Source organism: Channa argus, chromosome 2 (assembly GCF_033026475.1).
Source record: "Channa argus isolate prfri chromosome 2, Channa argus male v1.0, whole genome shotgun sequence".
Lineage (NCBI taxonomy): Eukaryota > Metazoa > Chordata > Actinopteri > Anabantiformes > Channidae > Channa > Channa argus.
The window spans coordinates 2,879,856-2,894,505 of NC_090198.1; positions in this window are offsets into that span (position 1 = coordinate 2,879,856).

The following is a 14,650-nucleotide window of genomic DNA, read 5'->3' on the forward strand; positions in this document are numbered from 1 at the left end:
TTATTCTGCTGCAATTGGCAGAAACAAGCATATTTGCTCATTCGGCCTGAAAATGCTTTTAAGCGCATAAAAACTTACAGTCTTGATTTCTGGCTAAATAAAAGCTGTTGCAATGATATTTCCATGCTGAACTGAGTTGTTCTGGCTCAAATATGAAGGCAAACCCACTTTCCTTTCAGTATTTTGCTGCAATTGGCAGAAACAAGCATATTTGATCATTCGGCCTGAAAATGCTTTTAAGCGCAGAAAAACTTACACTCTTGATTTCTGGCTAAATAAAAGCTGTTGCAATGATATTTCCATGCTGAACTGAGTTGTTCTGGCTCAAATATGAAGGCAAACCCACTTTTCTTTCAGTATTTTGCTGCAATTGGCAGAAACAAGCATATTTGCTCATTCGGCCTGAAAATACTTTTAAGCGCATAAAAACTTACACTCTTGATTTCTGGCTAAATAAAAGCTGTTGCAATGATATTTCCATGGTGAACTGAGTTGTTCTGGGTCACATATGAAGGCAAACCCACTTTCCTTTCAGTATTTTGCTGCAATTTGCAGAAACAAGCATATTTGTTCATTCGGCCTGAAAATGCTTTTAAGCGCATAAAAACTTACACTCTTGATTTCTGGCTAAATAAAAGCTGTTCCAATGATATTTCCATGCTGAACTGAGTTGTTCTGGCTCAAATATGAAGGCAAACCCACTTTCCTTTCAGTATTTTGCTGCAATTGGCAGAAATCAGCTTATTTGGCCTGAAAATGCTTTTAAGCACATAAAAACTTACACTCTTGATTTCTGGCTAAATAAAAGCTGTTGCAATGATATTTCCATGCTGAACTGAGTTGTTCTGGCTCAAATATGAAGGCAAACCCACTTTCCTTTCAGTATTTTGCTGCAATTGGCAGAAACAAGCATATTTGCTCATTCGGCCTGAAAATGCTTTTAAGCGCATACAAACTTACACTCTTGATTTCTGGCTAAATAAAAGCTGTTGCAATGATATTTCCATGCTGAACTGAGTTGTTCTGGCTCAAATATGAAGGCAAACCCACTTTCCTTTCAGTATTTTGCTGCAATTGGCAGAAACAAGCATATTTGCTCATTCGGCCTAAAAATGCTTTTAAGCGCATAAAAACTTACACTCTTGATTTCTGGCTAAATAAAAGCTGTTGCAATGATATTACCATGGTGAACTGAGTTGTTCTGGGTCAAATATGAAGGCAAACCCACTTTCCTTTCAGTAATTTGCTGCAATTGGCATAAATCAGCTTATTTGCTCATTCGGCCCGAAAATGCTTTTAAGCGCATAAAAACTTACACTCTTGATTTCTGACTAAATGAAAGCTGTTGCAATGATATTTCCATGCTGAACTGAGTTGTTCTGGCTCAAATATGAAGGCAAACCCACTTTCCTTTCAGTATTTTCCTGCATTTGGCAGAAACAAGCATATTTGCTCATTCGGCCCGAAAATGCTTTTAAGCGCATAAAAATTTACACTCTTGATTTCTGATTAAATAAAAGCTCTTGCAATGATATTTCCATGCTGAACTGAGTTGTTCTGGCTCAAATATGAAGGCAAACCCACTTTCCTTTCAGTATTTTGCTGCAATTGGCAGAAACAAGCATATTTGCTCATTCGGACAGAAAATGCTTTTAAGCGCATAAAAACTTACACTCTTGATTTCTGGCTAAATAAAAGCTGTTGCAATGATATTTCCATGCTGAACTGAGTTGTTCTGGGTCAAATATGAAGGCAAACCCACTTTCCTTTCAGTATTTTGCTGCAATTGGCAGAAACAAGCATATTTGCTCATTCGGCCTGAAAATGCTTTTAAGCGCATAAAAACTTACACTCTTGATTTCTGGCTAAATAAAAGCTGTTGCAATGATATTTCCATGCTGAACTGAGTTGTTTTGGGTCAAAAATGAAGGCCAACCCACTTTCCTTTCAGTATTTTGCTGCAATTGGCAGAAACAAGCATATTTGCTCATTCGGCCTGAAAATGCTTTTAAGCGCATAAAAACTTACACTCTTGATTTCTGGCTAAATAAAAGCTGTTGCAATGATATTTCCATGCTGAACTCAGTTTTTCTGGGTCAAATATGAAGGCCAACCCAACTTCCTTTCAGTATTTTCCTGCAATTGGCAGAAATCAGCTTATTTAGCCTGAAAATGCTTTTAAGCGCATAAAAACTTACACTCTTGATTTCTGGCTAAATAAAAGCTGTTGCAATGATATTTCCATATTGAACTGAGTTGTTCTGGTTCAAATATGAAGGCAAACCCACTTTCCTTTCAGTATTTTCCTGCAATTGGCAGAAACAAGCATATTTGCTCATTCGGCCCGAAAATGCTTTTATGCGCATAAAAACTTACACTCTTGATTTCTGACTAAATAAAAGCTGTTGCAATGATATTTCCATGCTGAACTGAGTTGTTCTGGCTCAAATATGAAGGCAAACCCACTTTCCTTTCAGTATTTTGCTGCAATTGGCAGAAACAAGCATATTTGCTCATTCGGACAGAAAATGCTTTTAAGCGCATAAAAACTTACACTCTTGATTTCTGGCTAAATAAAAGCTGTTGCAATGATATTTCCATGGTGAACTGAGTTGTTCTCGGTCAAATATGAAGGCAAACCCACTTTCCTTTCAGTATTTTGCTGCAATTGGCAGAAACAAGCATATTTGCTCATTCGGCCTGAAAATGCTTTTAAGCGCATAAAAACTTACACTCTTGATTTCTGGCTAAATTAAAGCTGTTGCAATGATATTTCCATGCTGAACTGAGTTGTTCTGGGTCAAATATGAAGGCAAACCCACTTTCCTTTCAGTATTTTGCTGCAATTCGCAGAAACAAGCATATTTGCTCATTCGGCCTGAAAAAGCTTTTATGCGCATAAAAACTTACACTCTTGTTTTCTGCCTAAATAAAAGCTGTTGCAATGATATTTCCATGCTGAACTGAGTTGTTCTGGGTCAAATATGAAGGCAAACCCACTTTCCTTTTAGTATTTTGCTGCAATTGGCAGAAATCAGCTTTTTTGGCCTGAAAATGCTTTTAAGCACATTAAAACTTACACTCTTGATTTCTGGCTAAATAAAAGCTGTTGCAATGATATTTCCATGCTGAACTTAGTTGTTCTGGGTCAAATATGAAGGCCAACCCAACTTCCTTTCAGTATTTTCCTGCAATTGGCAGAAATCAGCTTATTTAGCCTGAAAATGCTTTTAAGCGCATAAAAACTTACACTCTTGTTTTCTGCCTAAATAAAAGCTGTTGCAATGATATTTCCATGCTGAACTGAGTTGTTCTGGGTCAAATATGAAGGCAAACCCACTTTCCTTTTAGTATTTTGCTGCAATTGGCAGAAATCAGCTTTTTTGGCCTGAAAATGCTTTTAAGCGCATAAAAACTTACACTCTTGATTTCTGGCTAAATAAAAGCTGTTGCAATGATATTTCCATGCTGAACTGAGTTGTTCTGGCTCAAATATGAAGGCAAACCCACTTTCCTTTCAGTATTTTGCTGCAATTGGCAGAAACAAGCATATTTGCTCATTCGGCCTGAAAATGCTTTTAAGCACATAAAAACTTACACTCTTGATTTCTGGCTAAATAAAAGCTGTTTTAATGATATTACCATGCTGAACTGAGTTGTTCTGGGTCAAATATGAAGGCAAACCCACTTTCCTTTCAGTATTTTGCTGCAATTGGCAGAAACAAGCATATTTTCTCATTCGGCCTGAAAATGCTTTTAAGTGCATAAAAACTTACACTCTTGATTTCTGGCTAAATAAAAGCTGTTGCAATGATATTTCCATGCTGAACTGAGTTGTTCTGGGTCAAATATGAAGGCAAACCCACTTTCCTTTCAGTATTTTGCTGCAATTGGCAGAAATCACTTCGTTTGGCCTGAAAATGCTTTTAAGCACATAAAAACTTACACTCTTGATTTCTGGCTAAATAAAAGCGGTTGCAATGATATTTCCATGCTGAACTGAATTGTTCTGGGTCAAATATGAAGGCAAACCCACTTTCCCTTCAGTATTTTGCTGCAATTGGCAGAAATCAGCTCATTCGGCCTGAAAATGCTTTTAAGTGCATAAAAACTTACACTCTTGATTTCTGGCTAAATAAAAGCTGTTGCAATGATATTTCAATTCTGAACTGAGTTGTTCTGGGTCAAATATGAAAGCAAACCCAGTTTCCATTCAATATTTGCTGCAATTGTCAGAAACAAGCATATCTTCAAAGCAGCTCCATTCGTCATGAAAATGCTTTTATGTGCATAATACCTTAGACTGATGTACTGTGGCTTTTTAAAAATGTAATCGCAAGGGGGCACAAGCCAGTGTCTTCTTGTGCCAGTCCCAAAAATTGGAAATTGGACTACTGTTGGTCAAAAACGAAGAAGGAGAGGAGGAAGGTGTTTTTGTAGGCAGAGAGAGAAGAGGAAAGCTAAGAATGTAGGACTGACAGTAGGGACTCGGGACTATGACAGGGAAGGCTAGAGAGTTGATTGACATGATGCAGAGAAGGAAGGTGGATATGCTGTGTGTCCAGGAGACCAGGTGGAAAGGTAGCAAGGCTAGAAGCTCAGGAGCAGGGTTCAAGTTGTTCTACCGTAGGTCAGATAGGAAGAGACATGTAGTAGGAGTTATCCTGAAAGAGGACTTTGTGAGGACTGTTCTAGAGGTGAATCAGAGTATCAGACAGGTTGATGAGTCTGAAGCTGGAAATTGAAGGGGTGATGTTCAATGTTCTGAGTGGTTATGCACCAAGTCAAGTCAAGTCAAGTCAAGTCAAGTGGCTTTTATTGTATGTCTACTATACACAGTGGTACACAGTAGACAGTAGAAACGAGATAACGTTCCTCCAAGAACCAAGGTGCTACAAACAACACAAGCTATAGTAAAGTGCATCGAGTGCAACCAAGTGCAAACAGTGCAGACAAAAAACAGTACAGACAGACAGTGTAGACAGACAACACAAGTAACACAGGACAGGACACAAAACCCAAGACAGTGCCGACCAGTAAACCTACTGTATACTATTCTACAGCACAGTACAGTCCAGTCAAGTGTGCTAGGGGTGTAAAAAAAAGAGCAGCATGTAAATGGCATAGTGCATTTAAATGTCCAGCATGTAAACAGTGCAATTGCATTGGAATGTGCAAAAAACAGCAGGTAAACAGTGTAGTGCAGTAAATGTAGAATGATAAAAGTAAATAAGTAATAAATAAGTGGTGTTGGAATGAGATGAGTAGTGAGTGATGAGAATGTGCTGAGTTCGGTTTGTAGTGTGTTTAAGTTCCATTTCAGTTCTGTGTGTTGAGGAGCCTGATGGCTTGCGGGAAAAAACTGTTGCATAGTCTGGATGTGGTGGCCCGAATGCTTCGGAACCTCTTTCCTGATGGCAGGAGTGTGACGAGTGTGTGTGATGGGTGTGTGGGGTCGTCCACAATGCTGTTGGCTTTGCGGATGCATCGTGTTGTGTAAATGTGCATAATAAAGGGCAGAGAGACTCCGATGATCTTCTCAGCTGTCCTCACTATCCTCAGTAGGGTCTTGCGATCCGTGACGGTGCAGTTCCCAAACCAGGCAGTGATGCAGCTGCTCAGGATGCTCTCAATGGTCCCTCTGTAGAACATGGTCAGGATGGGGGGAGGGAGATGGGCTTTCCTCAGCCTTCTCAGGAAGTAGAGACGCTGCTGGGCCTTCTTGGTGATGGAGCTGGTGTTGACTGACCAGGTGAGGTTGTCCGCCAGATGAACACCAAGGAATTTGGTGCTCTTGACTATCTCCACTGAGGATCCATCGATGATCAATGGAGAATGGTCGCTCTGTGCTCTCCTGAAGTCCACAACCATCTCTTTAGTTTTGTGAACGTTCAGAGACAGGTTGTTTGCTCCACACCAGGCTGTTAATCGTTGCACCATCTCTCTGTAAGCTGACTCGTCTTTCTTGCTGATTAGACCCACCACGGTCGTGTCATCGGCAAACTTAGAAGAGTTAGAAGAGAAGGAGAAATTCTGGAGTGAGTTAGATGAAGTGATGCAGAGCATCCCCAGAGGTGAGAGAGTGGTGATTGGGGCAGATCTCAATGGGCATGTATGTGAAGGGAACAGAGGTGATGAGAATGTGATTAGGCGGGTTTGGACAGGACAGGAACGCAGAAGGACAGATGATGGACTCAGGTGGACTACATCTTGTGTAGACATTGTAATCTGAAAGAGATCAGTGACTGTAAAGCATTTGTAGGGGAGAGTTTGGCCAGACAACAAAGGATGGTGGTGTGTAAAATGACGCTGGTGGTCAGAAAAATGAGGAGGACAAAGGCAGATCAGAGGACGAATTGGTGGAAGTTGAAAAAGGAAGAATATCGAGTAGTTTTCAGAGAGGAGCTGAGACAGACTCTGGGTGGTCAGGCGGTGCTTCCAGATGACTGGACCACTACAGCTAATCTGATCAGGGAGACAAGTAGGAGGGTACTCGGTGTGTCATCTGGAAAGAGGAAAGTGGACAAGGAGACTCCGTGGTGGAACGAGGAAGTTCAGGAGTATATACAGGGAAAAAGGTTAGCTAAGAAGAAGTGGGACACTGAGAGAACTGAAGAGAGTAGACAGGAGTACAGGGAGATGCAGCGTAAGGTGAAGGTAGAGGTGGCAAAGGCCAAACAAAGAACATATGATGACTTGTATGTTAGGTTGGACACTAAGGAGGGAGAGGTGGATTTGTACAGGTTGGCCAGACAAAGAGATAGAGATGGGAAAGATGTGCAGCAGGACTGGAGGAGAAGTGTACTGGTGCCAATTTTTAAGAACAAGGAGATGTGCAGAGCTGTGGCAACTACAGAGGAATAAAGCTGATGCACAAGTAGATTATTTTGTTGACAATTCTGCAGCCAATACTCGATAGTGTTGCCCCTCTAAAAAAGAAGGCAGTAAACCAGCAGAGGCGATCTCCATGGTATAGTTCACAAACACGCAACTTAAAACAGGAAACACGAAAGTTAGAAAGGAAGTGTTGCCTACTATTCCCTTAACTTTGAGCAGCAATGACTTCATGACCTTCTTTATGAATATTGTAGCTATTAGAGAACGAATTCACCAGATCCTCCCCCCAAAAATTACAGATAGATCTTCATGTACAGCAGTGCTAGAGTCATCGATAAGGCCCCACTCCCTCTTAGACTGCTTTTTACCCATAGATCTCTCTGAGCTAACTTCAATTATTACCTCATCTAAACCAACAACCTGTCTGCTAGACCCTATTCCAACTAAGCTGCTCAAGGAAGCTTTACCCTTAATAGATACATTCATATTAGATATCATCAATCTATCTTTAGAAACAGGCTATGTACCACAGGCCTATAAGGTAGCTGTAATTAAACCATTACTTAAAAAACCCTGTCTTGACCCAGGTGTTTTAGCCAATTACAGACCAATATCTAATCTCCCCTTTATTTCTAAAATAATTGAAAAAGTAGTCGCAAAACAATTATGTGATCACCTTCATAGGAATAATTTGTATGAAGACTTTCAGTCAGGATTTAGAGTTCATCATAGTACAGAAACAGCACTGGTAAAAGTCACCAACGATCTTCTCATGGCCTCAGACACTGGACTCATCTCTATACTTGTTCTGTTAGATCTTAGTTTTGCATTTGATACCATTGATCATAACATTTTATTACAGAGACTGGAACATGAAATTGGAATTACAGGAACTGCACTAGGTTGGTTTAAATCTTATCTATCTGATAGATTTCAATTTGTTCATGTTAATGATGAATCCTCCATGCACACAAAGGTTAGCTATGGAGTTCCACAAGGCTCTGTGTTAGGACCAATACTTTTTACTTTATATATGTCTCCTTTAGGCAACATTATTAGAAAACACTCCATAAATTTCCACGTTTATGCTGATGATACCCAGCTATATTTATCTATGGAACCAGATGAAAATAATCAGTTAATAAAGCTTCAAGCATGCCTACAAGACATAAAGGCCTGGATGTCCCACAATTTGTTACTTTTAAACTCAGACAAAACTGAAGTCATAGTATTTGGGCCCAAAAATCTCAGAGACATGATGTCCAACCATATTGTTACTCTAGATGGCATAAGTATGGCCTCCAGTAATACTGCAAGGAACCTTGAAGTTATTTTTGACCAGTATTTGTCCTTTGCCTCACATATAAAACAAATCTCTAGAACAGCCTTCTTCCACCTACGGAACATTGCCAAAATTAGGAGCATCCAGTCTCAAAGTGATGCCGAAAAACTGGTCCATGCATTTGTTACCTCTACGTTGGACTACTGTAATTCCCTACTTTCAGGATGCCCCAGTAACTCCCTAAAGAGCCTGCAATTAATCCAAAATGCTGCAGCAAGAGTGCTAACTGGAACTAGCAAGAGAGATCATATTTCACCTTCACTAGCTTCTCTCCATTGGCTTCCCATTAAATCTGGGATAGAATTTAAAACCCTGCTTCTTACATAAAAAGCTCTGAATGGTCAGGCTCCATCATATATAGAAGATCTCATAGCACCATATCATCCCAGTAGACCACTTCGTTCTCAGAATGCAGGCCTACTTGTGGTTCCCAGACTTTCCATAGGTAGAATGGGAAGTAGAGCCTTTAGCTATCAAGGTCCTCTCCTGTGGAACCAGCTCCCAGTTCAGATTCAGGAAGCAGACACCCTCTCTACTTTTAAGTCTAGGCTTAAAACCTTCCTCTTTATTAAAGCAAAGTTAGTTATGCTGCCATAGGCTTAGACTGCTGGGGGACCCACCCCCCGATGCACTGAACTCCTTTCCTCCTCTTGACCATCTCTCCTCTCCTCTCACCCCGCAATTATCACCACTGTATGTCATTAACTCTGTGTGTTCTCTCCCGTAGTTGTCTTTGTCCTTCTCTGTCCCCCTCCCTCTCTCCCTTTCTGCAGGTGTCCCCGGCTTTGAAGCTGTGTGTCTTACAGCGTGCAGCTACTGGTCCTACCAATCTGCCCGATGTTTTGTTGCTGCTTTTTGTTGCTCTGTTCTTTTCTCTCTCCCCTTTCCACTCACCCCAACCGGTCAAGGCAGATGGCCGTCCACCCTGAGCCTGGTTCTGCTGGAGGTTTCTTCCGTTAAAGGGAGTTTTTCCTCTCCACTGTTGCCTATGGCTTGCTCCAGGGGGAATTGTTAGGTTCTCTCTATCTTCTTCTTTTCCTTTCGGCTGCTCCCTTTCAGGGGTCGCCACAGCGAATCATGTGCCTCCATCTAACTCTGTCCTCTGCATCCTCTTCACTCACACCAACTAACTTCATGTCCTCCCTCACTACATCCATAAATCTCCTCTTTGGTCTTCCTCTAGACCTCCTGCCTGGCAGCTCCAACCTCAGCATCCTTCTACCGATATATTCACAGTTTCTCCTCTGAACATGTCCAAACCACCTCAATCTGGCCTCTCTGACTTTATCTCCAAAACATCTAACATGAGCTGTCCCTCTGATGTACTCATTCCTGATCCTGTCCATCCTCGTCACTCCCAAAGAGAACCTCAACATCTTAAGCTCTGCAACCTCCAGCTCTGCCTCCTGTCTTTTCTTCAGTGCAACAGTCTCTAAGCCGAACAACATTGCTGGTCTCACCACCGTCTTGAACACTTTTCCTTTCATTCTCGCTGATACTCTTTTATCACACAACACACCTGACACTTTTCTCCACCCGTTCCAACCTGCCTGCACTCGCCTCTTCACCTCTTTTCCACACTCACCGTTGCTCTGAACCGTTGACCCTAAATACTTAAAGTCCTGCACCTTCTTCACCTCTGCTCCCTGAAACCTCACCGTTCCACCTGGGTCCCTCTCATTCACACACATGTATTCTGTCTTGCTGCGGCTAAGCTTCATTCCTCTGTTTTCCAGAGCAGACCTCCACTTCTCTAGATTTTCCTCCACCTGCTCCCTGCTCTCACTACAAATAACAATGTCATCTGCAAACATCATAGTCCAGGGAGATTCTTGTCTAACCTCATCTGTCAGTCTGTCCATCACCAGAGCAACCAAGAAGGGGCTCAAAGCCGATCCTTGATGCAGACCCACCTCCACCTTGAACTCCTCTGTCACACCTACAGCACCTCACCACTGTCTTACAGCTCTCATACATGTCCTGCACCACTCTAACATACTTCTCTGCCACTCCAGACGTCCTCATACAATACCACAGCTCCTCTCTCGGCACCCTGTCATACGCTTTTTCTAAATCTACGAAGACACAATGCAACTCCCTCTGACCTTCTCTGTACTTCTCCATCAGCGTCCTCAAAGCAAATACTGCATCTGTTGTACTCTTTCTAGGCATGAAACCATATTGCTCCTCACAAATGTTCACCTCTGCCCTTAGCCGAGCTTCAACTACTCTTTCCCACAACTTCATTGTGTGACTCATCAGCTTTATTCCTCTGTAGTTGCCACAGCTCTGCGCATCTCCCTTGTTCTTAAAAATTGGTACCAGTACACTTTTCCTCCAGTCCTCTGGCATCCTCTCACTCTCCAAGATCTTGTTAAACAAACTAGTCAAAAACTCTACTGCCACCTCTCCTAGACACTTCCATACCTCCACAGGTATGTCATCAGGACCAACTGCCTTTCCACTCTTCATCCTCTTCAATGTCCTCCTCACTTCACTCTTACTAATCTTTGCTACTTCCTGCTTCACAACAGTCACCTCTTCTACTCTTCGTTCCCTTTCATTTTCCTCGTTCATCAACTCTTCAAAGTACTCCTTCCATCTTCCCATCACACTACTGGCACCTGTCAATACATTTCCATCCTTATCTTTAATCACCCTAACCTGCTGCACATCCTTTCCATCTCTATCTCTTTGTCTGGCCAACCTGTACAAATCCACCTCTCCCTCTTTAGTGTCCAACCTAGCATACAAGTCCTCATATGCTCTTTGTTTGGCCTTTGCCACCTCTATCTTCACCTTACGCTGTATCTCCCTGTACTCCTGTCTACTCTCTTCAGTCCTCTCAGTGTCCCACTTCTTCTTAGCTAACCTCTTTCTCTGTATACACTCCTGAACTGCCTCGTTCCACCACCAAGTCTCCTTGTCCGCTTTCCTCTTTCCAGATGACACACCGAGTACCCTCCTACCTGTCTCCCTGATCAAATTAGCTGTAGTAGTCCAGTCATCTGGAAGCACCACCCAGAGTCTGTCTCAGCTCCTCCCTGAAAACTAAACGACATTCTTCCTTTTTCAACTTCCACCACTTCGTCCTCTGCTCTGCCTTAGTCCTCCTTATCTTCCTCACCACCAGCATCATTTTGCACACCACCATCCTGTGTTGTCTGGCTACACTCTCCCCTACCAATGCTTTACAGTCACTAATCTCTTTCAGATTACAACGTCTACATAAGATGTAGTCTACCTGAGTGCTTCTCCCTCCGCTCTTGTACGTCACCCTATGTTCCTGCCTCTTCTGAAAGAAAGTGTTTACTACAGCCATTTCCATCCTCTTTGCAAAGTCAACCACCATCTGACCTTCTGCGTTCCTGTCCTGAACACCAAACCTGCCCATAACAGTCTCATCACCTCTGTTCCCTTCACCTACATGCCCATTGAAATCTGCACCAATGACAACTCTCTCACCTCTGGGGATGCTCTGCATCACTTCATCTAACTCACTCCAGAATTTCTCCTTCTCTTCTAACTCACATCCTACCTGTGGGGCATAACCACTCACAACATTGAACATCACCCCTTCAACTTCCAGCTTCAGGCTCATCAACCTGTCTGATACTCTTTTCACCTCTAGAACATTCCTCACAAAATCCTCTTTCAATATAACTCCTACTCCATTTCTCTTCCTATCTGACCCATGGTAAAACAACTTGAACCCTGCTCCTAAGCTTCTAGCCTTGCTACCTTTCCACCTGGTCTCCTGGACACACAGTATGTCCACCTTCCTTCTCTGCATCATGTCGATCAACTCCCTAGCCTTCCCTGTCATAGTACCAACATTCAAAGTCCCTACTGTCAGTCCTACATTCTTAGCTTTCCTCTTCTCTCTCTGCCTACAAACACACCTTCCACCTCTTCTTCTTCGTCTTCGACCAACAGTAGTCCAATTTCCACCGGTACCCTGTAGGTCAACAGCACCGGTGGCGGTCGTTGTTAACCCGGGCCCCGACCGATCCGGTATGGAAGCCTTTGTCACGATTCGCATGTTTGATTTGGCATGTGTTTTACGTCGGATGCCCTTCCTGCCACAACCCTCTGCATTTATCCAGACTTGGGACTGGCACAAGAAGACACTGGCTTGTGCCCCCTTACGGTTGCATTTGTTAGGTTCTCTCTATACATCTTTATAATCTTGATTATTCTGTAAAGTGCCCTGAGATGACTTTTTTGTGAATTGGTGCTATATAAATAAAGTTGAATTGAAAATGTAATTTTTTATGGCCACATTTCATCAATGCAAGTCCCATAAAATATGTGCCTAAAAGCAGTTTCAGGGCGAATGGAGCTGATTTGGAAGATGTGCTTGTTCTTGACAGTTCCATCTAAATCCTGAAGGACAAGTGTCTTTGCCTTCATACTTGGTCCAGAGCAACTCAGTTCACCATGGAAATATCATTCCAGCAGGTTTTATTAAGCCACAGTTCATCAATGCAAGTCCTGTGCAATAAGATGCGCTTAAAAGCAGGAATTGGTCTGTGTAGGATCAATATTCTGTACAGCATCTTGCTGGCCCGCCACTATTGTGGCGTCCCCATTAATCCAGGAGGCTGCGTAGGCATGGGTTACAATTTCCCCCCAGCTAGAATGTGGGGTTGACTTGGAGTCGGATGCTTTGATAATTGATAATGCTCTGATAATGTTTTTCCTAAGGTCAAATCAATAGGTTTTAAAATTAGAAGAGGGAAAATAAAAACTTTCTGTAATGAAGCATGCCACAGAGCTGGAAGGTGACACTGCAAGGGGCACAGGGTGCACAGGTGGTGGACGGCAGAGTTGAGTTTTCTCTTTTATGTGATATTAAGAATATAAAACTCACAGACCTATGGACAAATTCTGGTATACATTTCTTTGCAATTTTTTGGTAGAAAGACCGCCTGGAAATACCAGCTGCCATAAACTTTTTTGCTTGTCCTTATGGGCATCACAAGCTGGTGTTCCTGCATACTTTATAGAAATTGTTCTATATTTATTCATTGCTGTTTTGCTACTTTGTTGGTTTGTCAACCACCTCATTGCATTATTACTAGACAAGCACAACTATAGTACATTGTATTCTACTACATTTATCTTCTTCTTAGCAAGTGTCATTCATTCTGCTGCTCCAAGGTATAAGAGATGTGAGTGGGGGAATTGAGGCTAAAGGACCAAATAAATATGAAGTAAAGGTGAAGAATAAAGCTGGGGAGAAAAGACTGTTGGAAGGATTAAAAGTGGGAAGAGGAGTAGTAATGATTAAGTCTTTAGCATTAAATGAGCAGATATTAGGGAAGCTTAATGTGTGGGGAGTAAGAGCCGTCTCCACAATAAAGAAGAGACTGTGGCCGGGAACTGATGTGGCTGATGGAACCAGATATTTAAAAGTGAAGTTCAGTCAGACTGTGCAATCGCTGCCCTACTGTCTAAAGTTAATGACAGCAACTGGCCCAGAGTATATCCGGGTAATTCATAAAAAAAAAGTCAAGGTATGTAGAATGTGTCGACAGCTAGGGCATATAGTGAGAGATTGTCGGGTTTGCACTTGTTTCACGTGTAACAGGCAGGGCCATTATGCCAGGGAGTGTTATGCCTGGGAGATTAGGTGTAACTCGTGTAATTATCTACAGGATGATTAGATTCTCTGTATCCCTACTCAGAGGGATACAGAGAATCCATCTCAGATGAGGATGTTGAGGCAGTCAGACCCGTGGAGGAGTTGGAACTTGACTCTTATAGTGAAGGAGCAGGTGAATATGGGGAGGAGGAGTGTAATGGTGTTGAAGCTGCCCGCATCAGAGAATAAAAAGTAAAGCAATGTGAATGAGATTGGTTCAAGCTTGGATCTAGCGTTGGTACAGTGGAGTGGAGAAGTGGTTAGTCGCCTTGAAAGGTGGGCTGTTCATGCCTCAAATGGTCTGCACTTATATAGCGCTTTTCTACCTATTGTCCCTCAAAGCGCTTTACACTGCTTCTTATTTACCCATTCACACTCACCGGAAGCAACTAAGTTGGGGTTCAGTGTCTTGCTCAAGGACACTTTGACATGTAACTGGAGGAGCCGGGGATTGAACCAACATTGGTTTGATTGGTGGACAGCAGCTCTACCTCCCTGCGCCACAGTCGCCCCTCAGGCTCCTCCAGCTAGACTGCCAATTCAAGGGGACCCATTACCTGCCATTATTGCTCTAGAAAACTGCTGTATTAGTTCCTCAGGGTGTTGGTGGGGAATCGGAGGCAGAGATAGACTTTCTGCAAGTAAGGTAGATGAGAAAAAGAGGTCAACATGAGAAATCAAGAAAAGGTGGGGCAGGAGGGAAAGGGTAAGGCAAGAAACAGGCCAGGGATAGACGATACCCTTTTGTGTGATCTTTTCTCTTGCATCACCAGTCCCAAAACCTAAATGGTTTAGGGCATATTTGGAAAATAAAAAGACTGTGA